At 38.6% G+C, this 19,698-nt stretch overlaps 1 pseudogene; it reads right to left on the bottom strand.

Moving 5' to 3' along the window:
• Nucleotides 1-10,644: 10,644 nt before the first annotated feature.
• LOC137659218 (uncharacterized) lies at nucleotides 10,645-12,178 on the bottom strand (annotated as a pseudogene).
• Nucleotides 12,179-19,698: the final 7,520 nt, after the last annotated feature.

Genomic DNA, 19,698 nt, shown 5'->3' on the forward strand with positions numbered 1-19,698 from the left:
AGTATTAAATGAAATGAAGTGTCCTTGTTCACTCAATGGGAGAAAGCGAGTTACCCATTGGCGTTGGAACATAGCTGGCAGCCTTCCACTTTGAATGCTGATGCAACACTGAGTAAAGTAGGGTTGCTCGTATGATTTTTATGAATATAACAGATTAGGACATTAAAAAGTACCAGATTAAACCAAAAAGTACCAAATTTAATGAAAAATTATTGACTTAAGTGATTTACTTAAAACAATGTATTAGACTCCCCTTCTTCCTGTGACATATCGACACTTTCCTCAGTTGATGTTGAAGGTGCATTTGACCAGTTCTTAATAATTTTTTTTCTATGAGCTGCGGTGATGGTTGCCATGTCTTAGTGTTCACACCATGTAACAGACTTTTGCTGTGAAGTAGTCCATTGAATGTTTCTGTTTTCAGTCCGGATGTATTTTTTGTCTTTATATTTTATCCAAAAAGAGAACATTTTCTCTGCCGCAGCAGATAAATGGGGCAAAGACATAGAATTTAGCATCAATCTTGAAACATTAGGATACCTTGGATTGTCACCACATCTTTCTTGGGAAACATTATAGCAGAACTTTTCAGGTTCACCAGATATATCTTTAGGTTTCACAGCTACATCACCTACAATTAATTCCCTCCATTCTATGTTCAGGTCTTCATACGCATCTACTTCAACAATGGTGGGAAATTTCACAGCTAGTGGTATGAGTTATTTGGGATTTTCTTGGCTCATATTTACTGGGTCTAATGACTGTAGAAGTTCTAAGTTACTGAAAGAATTGCTTCATCATCCGTTCGGAGAGAGAAACTGAAATTTAGGGTTTTCAGCTGGAATTGTTCCAACTCTCTCTTGGGTATATTAGCAGAGCATTCCAGGTAACTATTTTCTAATCTATCTGCACTTTAAATATCACCAAAAGGAAGATAGCTTGAAGGATAATTTACATTGATTTGGGTCAGGTTTTTACTTTTTAGCTTCTCTAGATTTATGAACTTGCCAAGAATACCCTTTAAACTGTCACTGAGTGATGAGCAGAGTTTGTGGACTCTCAAGGTGGTTGCTTGGAAGGGTAAATTCAGTTTATTAACTGCAGGCAATATGAATGATAAAAAATCAAAGTACATCTTGGTAACGCTTACGTAGTTCTCTTAGTACTACAGAAGCTGTCACCATCCTATCTTCTAGTGCAGCAGAGGTGAAGTAAAGTATGAGAGCAGGCCATTGCTCTAAAATTCTTTTAACTACTACTTCTAAAGATAGCCATCTAGTGCAGCTAGGCTGTAAAAGTCAGTGAGGCTGCACTTCTGTGAACTTCTGAAATTCAGCAAACACAGACAATCTCTTTGGGCTGTTCATAATGTAAGAATAATTGCCCCTTTCTAATTCTTGAATATTGTTAGGAAGCTCACGACAGGCATTTGAGGCAACCAAAGCTAAGGAGGGACACACACAGCTCTGTACAAATATTACAGGAACTTTCTTTTTGAATAAAGCTTTTACTTCACTTCTTTCACCCATCATCACACTAGCATTATCAGTCGCAAAACAAAGTAGATTGTAAAAGGAAAGGCCATTTTCATCAAATAAATTTACAATGTAGTTGTAGAGTCCTGGGGCTGAAGTCTTTTACCTCTAGAAACTGAAAAATTCATCTCTTGTTTTCTGAACATTCTGGTCATTAAATCTTGCATTGAGAACAAGGTGCTTTAAGATGGAGAGATCCGTGGACTCATCAATTATCAAAGATAATTTATTATTCTTTAGATGAGTCACAAGGTTTGAATATCTAGTGTTGACCAGAACATTCTTAAAAGTTGCTGTACCCTTTTTCCTGCAATATTTTACTGCACTAGCTACATTTGAATCAGGGCTTACATTAGCAACTAATCCTGGTAAGTGATCCATTATGGATGTAGAGAGATTATGCTTCGCTACAAAAGCAAACATCTTCAACTCTGCGGCTGCAACTACCTTTTCAAATCTTGAGAAATTTGGTTGAAAAATTTTTGTCACTTTCTTTGACTGACTTTGAAATCATATGTTTTTTGTGTTTCTCTGTGTTCAACTGTCTCTCAAGCAGTGTCACACTTCAGAAAGTTCACACTCGCAAGCAGTACAGTATGATTTATTTGAGAGCTTCTTGCTTTGAATTATCCTTGGCAAAAATCTCTTATCATTTAACCACTTCATCTGAAATTTGTTTATTGTTTATTTTTTTCCTTGGTGTGTCGAAACCACTATCAGGATAATCAAAATCAATGCAGGACTCAATAATATTTCTTTTGTTTTGTATGTTCTTCCTATCACAATTTCGTTAATTCTGCAAAACTTACATAATTAAGTAAATAGATAAATAAAAATGAACACTAACACCACAATCTTTACCAAGTATAGTGTATATTATAGTATTGGTCGTTATTTATTCAAGATATGTATGAAGATAATCAAATTTTTTATATCTAATTAAATTCTTCTTGCCCCCAGATATGTCACAGAAAAAGATCTAGTGTAACCAATCGCCAGTAAAGACCATAATAGATTGATGTGGTGAGTCTAGTGACGCTCGCTCCTAATGTAATGTGATATAATTACGCCAGCGTATATGAATTTGTTCGATGTCCTACCCTTGTGTGCATATGTTTATTTTCATGATCATTTGTAAGTGCAAGCTGTAATCGTATGTATGTATAGAACTGTGTATTTCTTTACCTGTCAATCCAGCTGAGAACATATTGAAGAGTGCTCACAATGTTGACACTATTCCGTTGCTGTCAGCAGAAATGAGGGACTCGTGGGCAGAAGTGCTTCCTCAGTACATACTGTTTAAGTGGGGTTCTCTGGTTCTTAAGAAGGTGCACCAGTTGGGACACCTGTCAAACAAGCTCATCCCTAGGTTTGAGGGGGTATTCCGTGTAACTAAGGTGCAGGAGAATAGGGTCACCTATGAGCTGCAGAGACTGCCTGATGGTGAATTGGTAAAGGGTCACCATATCAATTAAAGGCGTAGCTTGAACCTCCAGTCTATCTTAGGAGGCACTTTCTCTGGTATCCAAAGGATCCTGATTCTGTAACTGAGACTCAGAATAGTTCAGGACTTGTAGATAATAGTCCAACTTCCTCTGAAGTCTCGGAGACTTCTGGTTCTAGTAGTGATGGTGACTACTATGGGGTGGCTGCAATAGTCACATCATACCTTTGGGCTTGGGATTATAACAAGTCCCATCAACAAAGGAAAAGCTACCACCCTTCGAGAACTATTACTCAGCCTAAGCCCATTTTGAAGCCACCTACGACTCATGAGAGGAAAAGTGCACTGGATGCTTGGTTATATCCCCCAGAAAATTTTTTTGGAGACGCCTGTATTGAAGCCTTATTCTATTCGAGATCGTGTGGTCCTCCAACTCTGGGAGGACAGCCGCACTGAAATGTGTGATAGCCTGGTTTTGACTCCCGAATTGGTGGTTCAATTTCCTGTGCCCGAATTTCCAACACCCCGATTCTTAACGTCCTCTTTCCGAGAGAAAGTGTGTCGTTCATCCACCAGGAAGTTGGGAATTCTGAGAAGTTTCCAGCATTCCGGTGTTGGAACCACTTTCTGCTGGCTCCAAGAGTTCCAGTCCAAACTGGTCAAGACCTGCTAGTTTAGAAAGCCCTGTTTCTGACTCGGCAGTGTCCATTTATCCTGATTATGACTTCCTTGGGTTTTTGCCACCCGATTGTGACGAACGATTGTTGCCTGAAAATCCCACCTCTAGTGTATTTGGGGACTTGGTCAAAAGTTCCTGTTCCTGACCTACCTTTAGTTCAGCCTTGAGTCATGTAGTGGAAGCCTTGTCTCACTGATCAGACGAATACTATAGAGAGGGAACTGTCGTCCATTCCTGAGGCACCTTAGAATTCAAACCCTTTGAGAAATTATGATGGTAGATTGAAACACTGGTCGGAACTCGAGGCTGAAGTGGCACAGTTGGGTATATTTAACCTTAACACGACAGCACTGTTTGTGTCATCGGAAATAGAACTTTCCCCGGAGTCATCACCTTATTGAAACATTGGTCGGAACTCGAGGCTGAAGTGGCACAGTTGGGTATATTTAACCTTAACGCGACAGCACTTTTTGTGTCATCGAAAATAGAACTTTGCCCTGAGTCATCACCTGATTTTTATGGATTTTTATTGTCGTTTGCTGAGTCAACATATTCTGTCTCTGGTTCACATCAGAGAATGTCGATAACCCACAAATACCAACTGTTTTGTGAGGTTATCGATCGACTAAAGATACCCCACTTGTACCTGGAGAGTCGCTGGCTTAGCCTGTCTCCGGTGCTGCAAGAAATTAATATGTCTCGCCAAGAGATTGTTGAGTCCCGGTGCATGTCCAGAGACAGAATTTTGAGACTCAGAAGAAGAATTATGAATCTCCCACTGAATTAATCACTGAACAGATTTTTTTTCTTATATCAAGTTTTTGTATAGTAATTACTTTTCTTATTAGTATTTTTGCCGTAATTAAAAGGCCATGGAATGGGACACCTTATGTGGGGAAAACTGAATAGAGTCATGGTTTGTTTAATTGTTTTTGTACTTGTAAATTTTCCATGACCGTGACAAAGTTATGTTAGATATAGTAAATTTTAATTGTACTGTATTAGTTCAAAACCAATAAGTTTTGTATTTTTTAAAATGGATTTTGGACTACAATGAATGTTGCTTGTAATAGTAACTGTGATGTAATGTAAACCTATGTTATTGCAGCATTGTTGGAAGGGTTGGATGATAACCTAATTTTTAGGTTTTATGTACTGTATATCCACTGTGCCTCATAGTTTATCGTTTATTCCTAACACATTCTTTTATCTCGTGAAACTGTCAAATGATGTACTTGATGTACTTAATAGATAAGTGGATGAAGGGAAGGATGATGAATTGAATTTCTTTTAGTTGATCATCGTACCTCTCTATTGGATTTTTTCTGTGATTTGATATATTTTCACTTTAAATGTACAGAGTTGGTGTAGGCATTGTTGCTTGTCTTGAGGAATTTTGAGATGGACTGAAGATCTAGTTGGGGGAAATATGAAAAAATACATAGGAAAAATACAAATTATTTCTAGATTTATTTCTTATCACTTTTATTTTTTAGTTTGTATTTGTATTATGCATTACTGTATTTTATATATTTTGTGAACTGTTTTTTGTATATCTCCAGTCCATCACTAAAAAATTATTCGTTTTATTGCAGAGTAACAGTGTCCTGCACCCAGCGGGGATCGTGAGCTAGAAATTTATTATAAGATGAATATTGCAAAAAAATAAGGGTCACTGAACTAAAGAATCCTGTATTAAAAACTATTAAAGATAGGCAGCGAGAGCGATTGGGACTCCCCTTTGCTTTTTGAAAGTGCCTGGTTAGGGCAAGCAATGATTTACTGTGGTGGATTCTTAGGATATTAGTGCAGTGGACACTAGTGAAAAGAAAAAAAATATTTGTGTCAGAAGGTAGTCGGAGATTTATGTCCAGACCCTGTTGACTCACGGTATAGGCCGTGAATCACAGTGTTGTGGGGTTTTCCATTAAGCTTGAAGTTTTCTTATGCCACCAGCTTGGAACATTGTCTTGATTATAACTGCCAAGCTTGGCTGCTGATTAGTTTTGTGTCTGGATATATATGATAGTGGTAGTGTTGCTTGTTGAGATCATTGGACCACCCAGGCAACAGCAACGTACACACTGTGGCGTTTATTAATGTACTATAATATGTAGATTTCTGTAGCATGGCCGTAGGAAGTTACTAAACTGTAAAGTGTATATGATATTCATTGAGTGTAGCACTAAGGATAATAACCTTTTTCTTAATATGTTCTATAATTTTTTGGGGTCCTTCTGATGTAATGGTGAGAATGTAGAGACAGGTCAGATATGTAACCTAGTCTAATAATCCCTTTGATTCTAACTCAAGCAACAGTTCAAATTGCAATTGAATTTAGCCCAAATATATACACTGTTAGGTTGATCTTTAATCATACTTATAGATATGTAGATTAAATATTTACAGGATTGATTCTTCAAGAGACTATGTATGGGAATATCTTTGTCTCACAAGAGTATTTATTTTCTTCTCTCAATTGTTCAAAATAAAACTATTTTGTATCTTTTATTATAAACAGTAAGCGTTTCTTTCCCCTGCACTATCTGTCCCCTTCTCAGCCTCCAATTTAGAGATTTTTTATATGCTTTTAATATAATTTTTCTCTCCTAATGTTTGTAAAGTTTACTTTGAGCTTAACACAATATTTTACCTACAAAGAATACTGCTCCATTTATTTAGGACTCCGTGCATAGCACTGCGAAGAGGGAAGGGGAACTCAAGAAATAATAACAGGGATATTTCAGGTTCTAACTGGGTCCCCTTGCTCAGTATAAAAATTGAGGGGTGGTGCCCAGTGCCCAGTTCTCTCCACTGTTTACCTTTTGCCTAGATATCTGTGTATTCCACAGTTTTATCTTTTTGTGTAGTGAACGTTGGAGTGCGTTCGGAATTCGGATACTAGGCAGTCTGCATGCTACACTTGACTAAAGTCCGCTGGCCACTACAACGTTATCAACTGTATATGATAGCGTCATCCAAGGACTTTAAGTGACATTATCAACAGTATTTGGTTCGCTTCAAACACGTACATTAATTGGGATCTGTCACAAAGATCTGGATACCATTCAAAGACTGGACTGGTGTCACCCAGAGTCGTTGTCATTGCACTGAGCATATGATGTTCTCTGAAATAATGTTGGTCTGTTTATAGGTTCTCTTTATTTGCAAAACTTGATTAAATTGGGTAATTTTTTACTCTTTCCTGGATACTTCACCAGTATTACTAATACTCTCGAAAGACATACGATAGAGTATTATCAGGGATTTATTGTTAGTAAATGTATATTCAGCAATAAATTAATGTTAATTGGACATTCTTTTTAGTTTTCGTGTTATTGTTTGAGCATTGTTTCTCTAATGACTCATTCGTAAACAAATTTCATTACATTATAATTATGTGTATTGTATATGCAAGTCTCTTTACCTAATGTCCACCTAATAATTATAACAGCTGCATTTAAGAAAAACGTGTTTACACAAAAGTTTTGTTCTTTATTTTCTTTCTAATATCCTGAATGAATATCTTCCTCATGACGGGGCTTATCCTAATCCCTCAGAGGACTTCGGCTGTATTTCATCAACTTCCGACGGTAGAGAAAATACTTTTGATAATCACTGCTGGAAAGGGATTGATCCATATTTCATTAGGACAATCCTAGTTCTCGAATACAGTAGGGAACACAAGTAATTGGATAAGAGAGATGGACGTTAAGAAAATACCTCTGTTTATCGGCCACATCATGAATAAAACACGTTTGGAAAATTTACAGTTATACATATACTCTGCATGCACACTCATACATACTGCACACACACACACACATACACGCACACACACACACATATATATATATATATATATATATATATATATATATATATATATATATGTATGTATGTATGTATGTATATACACACACATATATATATATATATATATATATATATATATATATATATATATATATATATATATATATATATATACACACATACATACATACATACATACATACGAAAAATATATATCACTACACATACAAAAGAACTTTCTTTTCTCGGAATATTTTAGCCCTTCGAAGATGGCGAAATACATTTTAAGTGAAAAATGGGTATAATCTGAGAATATTAGTGTGCTACTGTTGTTAACACACATTGAGTATGTTTGTTGGGATGTTGCGTCTTCAAGTAAAGTCAATCCAGTTAACTTTAAAATGGTTTATTTCTTAAAAAACAACAGTGTTAACATCTCCATCACAGGAGTATAGCTGGTTTGGTCGGATGACCATTCCATGTGAAGTATTGATAAGAACTGGCTAAAATATCGATATCACAGATATCGTATAGTTAGTTATCTCAGCATTTAAACACATAATGTAAACTCTACATTAGTCTAGGAAGACACCTGCATCCGGTGGCGACACAACTCTTTCACATGGTTCGTATTTGTGTTTATGCTTCATAAAAATGTTACATTGCTGAGATATGCAAAACGCATCCTGTTATGATCTTGTCTGACTACAGCAATTCTCACGCTAGCTTCTACTGCCACAATGACTTATTACGTCATGAGTTTTAAACATGTAATATATGACTATTACAAGTATACTTGAGGACAGAGAACATTTACAATTGGATTGGACATCTAGAATTCTACATCAGCTAGTTTAACAATTACATATAGTATATGCTGTGAAGAATAACTTACTATTTCGGTAGTTTATGCCTCCCAAATAAAAGGGCAGAAACTTGTAGAACATTGTTTGCTCAAATTCAGTCTTTTCTTCCGAATTTACAAGTTTCAACTGTAACGTCAGATTTTGAATTTGCAACTATATAACTGCAGTTAAAGAAGAATTCAACACAGCGTCCCAATATGGGTGTTTTTTATTTCACTTAAATCAGTGCTTCTACGAAAAACTTGTGATTGTGGTCTGAAGGGAAAGTATGATATAGATTCTAAATTTGCTTCAGGAATTCGAATGTTGATAGCACTATCCTTTGTCTCCGAAGACAAAGTTAAATGACATTTTAAACGTTGTTATATGCAAGTATATAGCCTTTGATATTGAATTTTGTTTTGGATTATTTTGAAAACGTATGCAAGAAAGCATAGACGATGTTATACATTTGAAATAATTGTGTAGTCCTGCTTTGATGGTCAAAACGGTTTTGCCTACGACTAACACTTTTGTTTGAGTAAAAAAAAATGCCTTTTGAATGAATATGTTTTAACAGATATTTGTATTTCAAATCATTATAATTCAAGTTTTTTTTTTAATTTTTACACTAGTGTTCGAGTAAAGGATTTGATATTTCGAATAATTATAACTTTTCATAATTCTCCTTCTGAAGAACTTTCCTTTTAACAATTTTCCATTCGAATAAATGTTTTTCGAATATTGGTTTTCGAATAATTGTTTTTGAACAATTATTTTCGAATGTTCATATAATCATAAACGTATATATATTTCATTATCAGCGGTTGCTAGTCCACTGTAATATAAAGGACTTAGCATTGTCCTTCTACTCACGTGTGTTCATGGTCTTCATATGCCAATTTATACCAGCAAAATTTCTTAATTCGTCAATCCATCGTCTTCTTTTCCATCCCTTGCTTCGTTTGAAATCTCTAGGAACCCATGCTGTTATTCTTTTTGTCCATCTGTTATCTTTCATTCTCCTTATTTGTCCTGCCAATGTCCATTTCTTTTTATTACTTGTTGGAATATGCTCTGCTTTAGTTTGCTCTCGTATCGATGTTGCTCTTTTTCTGTCTCTTAGTGTTATTCCCATCATTATTCTTTCCATATACCTTTGAGTTGTTTCTGTCTCTTAGTGTTATTCTCTTCATTATTCTTTCCATATATCTTTGAGTTGTAACTAGCTTATGATCTAAGGCTTATGATCCAAGTTTGTGATGAATAATTTCATTTTGTTTATCAAAAGTCTCCATCCTATACTTATCCTTCTTTTAGTTTAGGTCTCATATCCTGAGGAACACTTACTGTGTCCTAAGTACGTATGGTATATTCATTAACAATCTCTAGATCAGGGGTTCTTAGCCTTGCTTATCCCATTATTATTATTATTATTATTATTTTATTTTATTACTTGCTAAGCTACAACCCTACTATGCATATCAGACCCTATGACATACTGTTTTTCGCAAATATCTTTGAAACGAAGACTCGGATCAGCATGGTGCTTTGGCAAAGATTGTTTCACACACTCCGCTAATTTTTGATACTACTGTGCATTGTCAAATGCTGCTAATTACGGCGTTTACTACTGACTGTGAAGTCAAAAACCTGCGTGAGCCATTTACGCATTCGAACAGGTGAGGCGTGACATAGTAGTGACGTCCATTCATCCACTAACTCCGCCCCTGCCTTCCCCTACTACCACCATCCCTCCCTTTCCCTCACTCCTACCCTACTCCTACTCTCTCTTCCCGTCCTCCTACTCTCTTTTCCCGTCCTCTTTCTCCTCCATACCTCTCTCTCCTCTCCCTCAATCCCCCCTTCTCTCTCTCTCCCTCTCTCTCTCTCTCTCTCTCTCTCTCTCTCTCTCTCTCTCTCTCTCTCTCTCTCTCTCTCTCTCTGTACACGAAAAAATGAAGCTGTTGCTTAATTATTGTATGAGGTTTGTTTGACAATTATACAACCATTGAAAGTTATACGAGTATGCGACCCTAATACCCATAGGTTACGTTGAACGTATGATGGGATAAAGTATGTAGCTGACGCTTGGTCATTTATAGGAAATCGTGTAACAGATGGAAAGGAAAAGGGTGAAACTGAAGTGGGAATCCGATGCAGAGTAAAAACTTAAAACGAAATTGAAGTGATAAATATATGAATAATTTATTCTAGTGTTAGGAAAAGGCTGCTTTATGTTAAAAAGTCATTGCAGACATAAATAGACAGCGAGTATATGATAGCTGGATTAATACTATAAATAACTGACCACATATTTTACTTTTAATATTCATCACTCTCGACAAACAGGTCATCTTCCTCATCACTGTCGAGGTTGCAGACGGGATCAACACCTTCTCGTACGTTGTCAGAGGACCAATACTCGTCCCTCGAAGGCTCTGGCTCTTCGCACCGCTCCTGCTCACACCTCCTTTGTTGCGCACAGCTTGGCTTCTTGCATTCTCACTTGTAGATCTGCCCGGGTAAATCGTTGCAAGGTGGAGCGCACATACCGCTTCATGGCGCCCCACACATGTTCGATGGCGTTAAGGTTGGGATGTGCAGGTGGTAGTCGGACGACTTCATGTCACCATTCACGGATGACATTGTCAACTGTGTACCTTGGTTCTGGTTGGTTTTTCCTGCAGAGTTGAAGAAGCTCGAGGTGTGTGGCGTGGTGCGGGAAGGGGATTCTGCGGCTCGCCAGCCAATTCACCAACTCTGCTTTCTTGGAAGCGGTGGTGGGGCAGCGACTTTCCTCCGTCAACTGGCTGTGGTAGGGTGCGTTGTCCAACACCAAAACCGATGGTTCATGAAGGCCGGTAGAAGTTGCCATGTGAGCCAGCGGATGAATAGGGTGCTGTTCATTTCCCCGTGGTAGTCACCGGTTTTGTTTTTTGCAGGGAAGCACAGAAGTGAATAATTTACAAAACCGAGTTCTGTGCCACCTGCTACTACCACAAATCGCTCCCCTTCTCCAGGGGGCACCTGACAGCTGTAGGTGGCACTAGTAGCAGGCTGGGATGTGTCTACCCACTCCCTGTTGTGCTGCATTCGAGTGGTGAGCCATGTCTTATCCACGTGTACTACTTGTCTTCCCTCGTTTCGATGTCGCTGGAGTGCTCGGAGAGCCCCAACACGGCGACACACAACATCTAGCGACTCCTTTCTTAGATACATTTTCCTCTGTGAAATCCTGTAGCGGAATCCCATGTTGTGCAGCATTCGCCACATCGTCATTTCTGAGGTTTCCCCTGGAATAATAATTGCAGTCTTCAAACTTTCAGTCAGGGTGCCAATAGTAAAGGTTTCCTTTGCTGCAAACTTGGCATGTACATGGCGGCGAATGGCACCAACAGCGAAACTGTCAAAAACGGGTGGTGTGGCAGGGGGCGGCGGTGAGTTTGGTGGTGTCACAGGGGGAGTGGCTGTCCCGCATGGTGAATCTGGCCGAGAACGTGTGCTTCGCTGAACCAGCAACCACACTGCATTTTTGGTCATTCCCATGACCTCTGCAACACGATCATAGGTCCTGTTGGGGAAAGTAAATCGGATAAGATAACATGTTCGAAACTATCATGTTGAGATATTTTTTTTACCAGGCAACAATCAAAATAATGTTCCCTTTTATTATCATAGGTAGCTGTGAAACATAGTGACTGGTTCATCTGTAGCTACAGAATACAACTTTGATTCATTACTTACCTATTCAAACTTATCCTAAGTTTCCTTTGAATATGCTCTTGGTTGGTATATGGAAGAGTTGTAGTGCGATGACTCCTTTGCACCCACGCGAACATCGCTGCATGTTGGCCATGGTTAAGAGTGATGAAATACTTCCTCCACAGGACTTTGCCATCAGCCGTCTATCGGCCGCACGCCCGTTACTTACCATGTTACCTTCTGCACTTACCAAATACGGTATAACCGCCAAAGAAGCAAGAACATCGATTACGATTGTTTGCATAAACGATCAAACCTTACTTGGCATATAATTTTTATTAATCTGTCATTAATTTGTCATACTTGTGTCGTGCTTCATATACTGTGTAGCCTCAAGAGAGAGAGAGAGAGAGAGAGAGAGAGAGAGAGAGGTAACAGCCATTCCCTTATGAGAGAGAGAGGGGAAATCAGTAAGGGGTAAGGGAGGTATGGAGGAGAAAGAGGTAGGGGGATAAAGAGGGGGGTAAGAGGGAAGGAAAGGGAGTAGGGGAAGCTAGAAGTGGAGGTAGTGGGTGGATAGACGTCACAAATACGTCACGCCTCACCTGTTCGAATGTGTTGTACCTCACGCAGGTTTTTGACTTCACTGTCAAGAGTAAACGCCATAATTAGCCGCATTTGACAGTGTACGATAGTGTTAAAAATTAGCGGAGTATGGGAAACAATCTGTGCTAAAGCACCATGCTGATCCGAGTCTTCGTTTCAAAGATTTTTGCGAAAACAGTATGTCATAGGGTCTGATATGCACCGTAGTTAGAAAAGCAGGATGCTATAAGCTCAGGGGCTCCAACAGGGAAAATAGCCCTGTGAGGAAAGGAAACAAGGAAAAATAGAATATTTAAAAAAAGTAACAAAATTAATATTTCCTACATAGACTATAAAAACTTTTAACAAAACAAGAGGAAGAGAAATAAGATAGAATAGTGTACCAACCGTGTGTCACACGATCGTACATAGTAACGACATTTAATTTTTTGTATGTATTATGCTTGTATCTTCGCTCTCCCCTCGCGGTGATAAGAACCTGAAATAACAGGTCTGTTTTTCTCACCGTTAACTGTTAACTGGTGAGCTTTTCGGTTGAACATGAAATTGCCTGTTATGTTTTGTATGTCCTTTTTGCCTGGGGTTTATGTATATATAAACGAGTGTTCTGTAATAAAGTTTACTCAGTTGCTTTCATCCTGCCTTTAAGTCACAACCTTTTCTCGGCCTGTCACATTGGTGACCCCGGAAGTCAACTCGCTCCTCCCGCCTTCCACCCCCCGCTGCCCCATTGAAACTTACATCGTTCGCCAGCGGAGAGGCGTTTGCTTGGTTCCAGCGCACAGAAGTCCAGTTTCGCATCAAGGGCGTGACTCGCTCAACCACCAAAGCAGATTATGTTCTCGCGGCGATTCCCGAGGACACCTTCCCGGAAATATCCAGCTGGTTTTGTGAACAAGGAGACACCCCAATAGCGTATGACGCCGTCAAAACATACCTTCTGCAGCAGTATTCACCGTCGCCAGCCGCCCGTATAGCATAGCTTTTTCAGTTCTCTCAACAACCGTTGCGGGACCAAAGGGCTTCGCTCGCCCTCAGGGAAATGACCAATATCGCTCACCTGCAACCTGCCGCAGACGGCTCTCCTTGTGAGGTGGACCTACTTCGTGCCCTTTGGATACGCCGTTTACCCGAACCTGTACCCGCTGCCATACCCGATGTCGATAATTTACCCATAAAGGACTTGATGACCAAAGCCAACACCCTTATGGACAGCCACTTCACGACCTTCAAGACCTCCATCAACACCTCCACTCCTGACAAAGAGGACGCATATTTAACGTCAACCGAAGCTGACGTGAATACCGTAGGACATACACGCCTACCCCGTGACGGGCAGAAGCGGCGACAAAGCCACCCACCACCGACCACTTGCTCGCGCCCCAACCAACGACTTCTACAGCCATATACTGTCTCCCATCGCCCGCAGTTTTGCTACTACCACAACAGACTCGGGGCAGCCACGAAGAAATGTGCCAAGGATTGTCAGTGGCCAAAAAACGTGTAAGTAGGCCATCGCTCATGGCAGTGGCCTCCCGTGTTTCTAATCTTTTCTTTTTACATGATGCAGGAATGGGTGTGGAATTTTTGGTAGACACGGGTGCTTGTCGTTCTCTTTTGCCAAGGGAACTCTTCAGGACACGACATAGTCTGTCTAAGTCTGCTGACGTCCGCCTGGTAACTGCCAACGGATCTGCGATCCCTACCTATGGTTACGAGAACCTCACATTATCGTTCGTAAATGGTAAATTTAATTGGAAGTTTCTCGTTGCTGATGTCACATTGCCAATCCTTGGTGCGGATTTCCTCTCTCATTTCCACCTTCTCGTCGATGTCGCCCAACGACGATTGGTCAACGCAGACTCATACTTGTCGACACCTCTTCAACCCGCCCCCTCTAACCTTACTCTCCATATACAGCGCACCCACGGATCCCTACGCCCACCTACTCACGTCGTACCTGGAAGTTTTCCGTCCAGAACTTCGCCAAACGCCCACGGCTCCTGCGAAGCACGGTATTTATCACCATATCAAGACAACGGGACCCCAGTTTTCTCAAAATTCAGACGTCTCGGCAGCTGAAATGGTGTATGGCGACCCGTTGGTTGTCCCTGCCATATTTTTTCCTTCTGCAACTTCCTCCGACGATCTCCAGCGCATAAGTCACGTCGGGGGAAAATTTACTCCATGCCGCCAGACTTACAAGCCCCCAGCGAAGCATCACATACCGACAGACTTGCACTCTGCAACGCACGTCTTCCTACGCAACGACACTAGAAAGCCACCGCTAACGTTCCCTTACATGGGCCCTTTCCTTGTGATCCGACGCAGTCTGAAAGCATTCCTACTAAACATTTGTGGCAAAGAAGACTGGGTCAACATTGATCATCTAAAACCTGCTTATCTCCTGCCAGATGACCCGCCTACAGTTCGCCTCTCTAGATCAGGGTGCCTTATTTAACATGTAAAGTATTATCATTTTTACAGGGGAGCCATGTACCAACCATGTGTCACACGATCGTACATAGTAACGACATTTCATTTTTTGTATGTATTATGCTTGTATCTTTGCTCTCCCCTCACACTGATAAGAACCTGAAATAACATGTCTGTTTTTCTCACCGTTAACTGTTAACCGGTGAGCTTTTCGGTTGAACATGAAATTGCCTGTTATGTTTTGTATGCCTTTTTTGCCTGGGGTTTATGTATGTATAAACGAGCGTTCTGTAATAAAGTTTACTCAGTTGATTTCATCCTGCCTTTGAGTCACAACCTTTTCTCGGCTCGTCACAATAGTGTGCCAGAGTTTACCCTCAAGCGACAGAACTCTAACCCAAGACAGTGGAAGACCTTAGTACTGAGGCTATGGCACTACCCAAGACTAGAGAACAATGGTTTAATTTTGAACTGTCCTTCTCCTAGAAGAGCTGCTTACCATAGCTAAAGACTCTCTTCTACGCTTACCAAGAGGAAATTGGCCACTAAACAGTTAGTGCAGTAGTTAACCCATTGGGTGGAGAAGAATTGCTTGGTAATCTCAGTGTTGTCAGGTGTATGAGGACATAGGAGAATCTGTAAAGAATAGGCCAGACAATTCGGTGTATGTGTAGGCAAAAGGAAAATGAACCGTAACCAGAAAGAAGGATCCAATGTTGTACTGTATAGCCACTCAAAGGACCCCATAACTCTCTAGCGGTGATAACTTAATGTGTGGCTGGTGCCCCGACCAACCCACTACCATGCACCCATTTTGCCATTTGTAAGAATATAATTTCCCCCTCCTTTCCAGATTGTCTGTTTTGAAAAGGGCATTCTAAATAATATGCAAATATTACTAAAAGTCCTATTAATTTCACAGCTTTTCTTGGATTATTGTTATAATGGAGTTATACAAATTATGTTCTAATTGGAAATATTGATGAATATATAAAATTTGAAAATGAGTAAAAGAGTTTAATTATTTTAGGGAACTGCTTAACAGTTCAAATTGAAGCTAATGCAGTTAAAGAGTAAAGTAGAAAACAAGCTATTATAAATTTTGTAGTCAACTGAAGATTACGGTTCGGTGAATGACGAAGCTTCTAACAGTTTTTTCTTAGCCAATTCTGAAATGTTCATAGGAGTGTTTGAGAGGGCACAACGTAGGTAATTTTCTACCTCTAATCTACTGCGTTGTTTTGTTTTAATATACAGCAATATTTAGCTCCAGGAATTCATCTTGACAATAATCAGGAACTTTTTCAACTGGAAATTTACATAGATTTCTGACTAAATCCAACTCAATGCTAAGTTCGGGAAAATACCTGCTGCAATTAATTTTCTAGTGCTGTCAAATGCTGTAATATATATATATATATATATATATATATATATATATATATATATATATATATATATATATATATATATATATATATATATATATATTTATGCGTTACAATAATGAGCCGCAAATATCTCCTTGATATTGAATTCACTATATAACTTATTCCCAAATAGTGAGTGCTTGCACCCTAACCAAGAATGGAATCTACGCCTTATAGTGTAGGGAACTGTGGTGACTGTGACACTTTGCATTGTCACTTTAATCTCCTTACTGATTAAGCATTAGTTTGAATTGTGGTCAAAGCTGTCACTACTGACGATAAGAAATTTGGTGATAAATGACATCTTAAAATATTTCAGTTGATAACCATAGTGTTTTATACACTAAAAGACAGGTTTGATACTTGGCAATGGTAGACGTGACGGCCAATCATGCGTCTTATCTATATCGGGAATGTCGAAACTTATGTAGTAGAAAGTTTTAGAATGAAAATCCTATAACTTGGTAGGAGGAGCTGGATCAGGATGGCTCCTTTCCTTCCGCTCGCCTGAACAGTAACTGAAATTGCACCTGTCAAAAAAGTCCAATTCTTTTTTTAATTGTGTATTATTCCTTTTCCTGAAACGTTGCATGTATATTTGTGCTAAAAAAGTGTTATTAAATAATGTCATATTGTGGTGCTAAGGGTTCTTAGGGGATTTCGAACATGTCTCAAAAACAGTATGCATGTGTTCCAGGTAGAAATCGTGAGACTTTTCAACCTTCTTTATTAGAAAAGTTATTGACTTGAAGTGGGGAGAAGAAACTAAAAATGAGCCGAAGAATGAAAATAAACTTATTGATAAAGCCAAGATGGAGAAAAGATAAAATTAACATTTATATTCTAATTCCCTGGGTTATGTCCCTTTTTATGTTCATCCAAGGAAATTTTAGACGTACTCTATATACACAAGAAAAATGCTGGAAAGGCGTTTTATTCTCTCTCTCTCTCTCTCTCTCTCTCTCTCTCTCTCTCTCTCTCTCTCTCTCTCTCTCTCTCTCTCTCTCAGTCAGGTGATCGCAAGTGTGATAATATCGGTGGAAGAGATTCCTTGTTTAGTTTTATGTTTTTATTATTATTATTATTATTATTTTTATTATTATCTGTATATTAATACGATAGCGTGTGTGTTATTTATTTTATGTCACGCTTTAAAGAAAACTGAAATAATTTCATGGTATACACGTGTGTCACGCATTAAAGAAAACGGAAATAATTTCATGGTATACTCCTACAAATTCACATTAGTCTTTGATTACTTAACCAAAGCACATCTTATATAGTTTTCCCAATTTTGTCTTTAGCACCTCACTTTTTTTTAAATAGTAGACAAAAAATTGAGTTCTATCAATTTCCAAAACCTAGATTATAAGATTAATCACGGGCCTTTTCGTTTAACGACTAATCCGTTCTTATTGTAAAAGATTTCTCATAATTCTGATCACCCTTTGCTTCAAATCTTCCTAGACATTACTCAATTTCCCGACCGCCTATCATATTCAATGACCATTAATAAAGCTCAAGGATAGACTTTCGATAAGGTTGGGATCTACCTACCACAACCTTGCTTTGCTCATGGACAACTTTATGTAGCCTTCTCAAGAGCAAGGTCCATGAACAGAGCAAGAGTGAAAATTTGTCCTCAGAATAATAATTCTATTCATGGCCAGAGAAGAGGAACTACCTTCACTAGAAATATTGTATATAAAGAAGTTTTGTAAATTGTTTCATGTATTGCTTATCACATTTTATTCAAACATGAATAGGTTAGGGATAAGATAATTAGTATTGAAAATATAATTCCGTGTAATTAACACGGGTTCCGCTAGTTATTATTATTATTATTATTATTATTATTGTTATTATTCTTATTATTATTATTATTGTTATTTTTATTATTATCATTATTATTATTATTATTATTATTGTGGTAGTGTGAAGGATCGATTTTGTTGTGATTAAGACTTTATTAAGATTTTTATTTTTGAGAAATGGTTATAACAGTGAAATTGTCTTTAAGTTTTGATATGCAAGAATTGGTCGAATCTAGTAATGAAAAATACAAAAACACTATACAAGTGTAGAAAAGTGATATATTATGAGTATATTTTGCAATAAAGGTAACAGGAACTTTGTGAAGGATTTAGGATACAAATTCTGTAACCAGGACTCTTCTTTGGGTGCCACTTTTATGTGACCTTTTAACTGCGAAAAAATTCCGGGTTTTTTCTTCTTGAAATATTAGTTTTCACATTTTTCCTTCCTCATCTTACCTAGATTTATCTACATTTAGGTTTCGTATTGTATATCATGAAGTTAGAGAAATCGATAAGTTGTTAAATGGAAAATGGCTGCCTTATTCACATAATATTGCAAACGCATTGTACCTTGATAAGTATAAACCTACTGGCTATTATAGTGGTAACGCGTTTGCTTCGCATTTGCACGGCGGCATATCGATCCCCGCCCCGAACTGTTGTTTCAAGCTGTTTACTGGGGAGGTTACAGCTGTGGGTGCGTCGGGGTTTGCTCTGACCCGGATGACGTTCTGGTGAACGTCTCTTCAAATAAAACTGGAACTGAAACCAGACACCTTTAAACTTTGATTTTATCATGTTGCTCTATATTTCTCCTTCTTTAAATTTAATGATTTTTAAACGTGGAGTCAATTAAGGTTTGGCTATATGTATTACACACATTAAGAATGGTTTATTGATACAAATAACGTTTCATACCTTGAGGTATTTGATTGCCCCAAGGTACTTAAGCCTTTCGAAAACGTCTTTCAGGTCCCCTTCCAGACTCAAAGGCCACTGTTTACCAAGCTATCTACAAATTCTGTTCAACGAGAGAAGCCTTTGTTTGTTATTAGACGCATTTGTTTACCAAAGAATATGCTTTGTTTTGACAAAGGCAGAGCCATTCAGCAGGCGTCTTCCCCTTCCTCTATCTCAAACAACGGCGATTGTTTACTTTGACCCGTTTCTCATATACTGCTACCATGCGACCCTCCTCTCTCCCCAATTGTACTCCCCCTTCCTCTTTCTCCTTCCTCTTTCCCCTTCCCCTGTCCCCCTTCCTCATTTTCATTTTGGAAGTCTTGTGTTTATAAAAGACAATTGCCCGAATGATTTCATGAAAGGTTTACAGTTCTATGCAAAGATGGTCGTATGAAGAACGTTCGTTCTCGAATGGATCGCCT

The sequence above is a fragment of the Palaemon carinicauda genome, chromosome 19 (assembly GCF_036898095.1).
Source record: "Palaemon carinicauda isolate YSFRI2023 chromosome 19, ASM3689809v2, whole genome shotgun sequence".
NCBI classification, from domain to species: domain Eukaryota; kingdom Metazoa; phylum Arthropoda; class Malacostraca; order Decapoda; family Palaemonidae; genus Palaemon; species Palaemon carinicauda.